Source organism: Panicum virgatum, chromosome 5K (genome assembly GCF_016808335.1).
Source record: "Panicum virgatum strain AP13 chromosome 5K, P.virgatum_v5, whole genome shotgun sequence".
NCBI lineage: Eukaryota > Viridiplantae > Streptophyta > Magnoliopsida > Poales > Poaceae > Panicum > Panicum virgatum.
In genome coordinates, this window is record NC_053140.1 from 23,256,574 (window position 1) to 23,257,912 (window position 1,339).

A 1,339-nucleotide genomic window follows, 5' to 3' on the forward strand; every position below is an offset into this window, starting at 1 on the left:
GACGCCACCCCTGGCCTCCTTGTGGACGGAACCTGGTGTTGTTGTTGTTGTTGATATATGATGCATCTTCACGGGTCTCGGGGCAGTCATTCCCCGAATGTCCACCTTCACCACAAACCTCACACGTATAGTACGAGTTCATGGCATGTACGGGAATAGGCATCTAGAGCCGGTTCCCTTCATCGATCTTCTTCAATAGGAGGTCCAGTTTGGTGGCGAGCATGTCCGTCTCCTTGATGGTATGCATTCCCCCCTTGGTTCTGGACTGGGAACGCTCCTCATTCCAACCCTGGTTGGAGACCATCTTTTCAATCAAGGCCGTAGCCTTGCCAATCGTGAGATCAAGATAGGCCCCTCCAGCAGCAGCATCAAGATGGGCTATGGATGTAGTCGTTAGCCCATTGTAGAAGCTTTGTAGCACGAGCCACTCGTCCATCCCAAGATGAGGATAGGCGAGTATGTACTCTTGCAGCCTTTCCTAAGCTTCTGGGATGGATTCCATCCCTGTCTGCTGGAAACTTGAAATTCTTCCACGTAGGGTATTGGTTTTGCCCAACGGGAAGAACTTAGCAAGGAACGCCGTGGAACATTTGTCCCACGTGCTGACGGCTTCCTTGTTCTGATAAAACCACTATTTTTCCTTCCCCGGGAGGGAGAAAGGAAACAGGCAGAGCCTGATAGTGTCAGCCGTAATGCCCCGTATGGTTACGGTCTTGCAAAGCTCCAGAAAGTTCTGGAGATGGGCATTGGCGTCCTCATTCGGCTTACCATAGAATGGTCTAGCCTGCACCATGTTTATGAGGCTGGACTTCAGCTCAAAGTTCATGTCCCCAACATCAACGTTGGGTCCAGTTGCCACATTGGCAGCTGAGGGGACGGAGAAGTCGCGGAGAGTCTTCTCAGCCATGAGTTCAGTTGATGGCGCTTGGGAAGCTGGTTCACTTGTCGACTGCGAGATCGGAGGAGGAACGACGCGAGGTCGGACCCTTTTCACGAGCTTTTCGGGATTTTCAATGAAATTTGTCGGCAAGGAGAAACCAGACATACACTACCCTGTTTTCATCCAATCAGGAGAAAACAAAGAGATAAACACATTAGCCTGTAAAAGCAGTAGCTACCTCTTACTTATATTGCCATGTTTATGTACTTTAGTAAATATACTTTACACCTAGTGCCATCCCCGGCAACGGCGCTAGAAATGCTTGTTGGCATTTCTTAGCATCATCACTAAGATATACCATTGTAGCATTTCACCCGGAAGTATTCAGGGTATCGTTATTTATATTTTCCCAAGGGATGGCTAGGTTGTGTAAAGTGTATTTACTTAGTTACATAACCA

At 48.5% G+C, this 1,339-nt stretch overlaps 1 non-coding gene across 1 annotated transcript; it reads left to right on the forward strand.

The window, feature by feature from the left end:
- The first annotated feature begins 434 nt into the window (after window positions 1-434).
- Window positions 435-541, forward strand: LOC120710972. Its single transcript, XR_005690136.1, has one exon. It is a non-coding gene; the product is annotated as a small nucleolar RNA R71 (small nucleolar RNA).
- The last annotated feature ends 798 nt before the right edge of the window (window positions 542-1,339 follow it).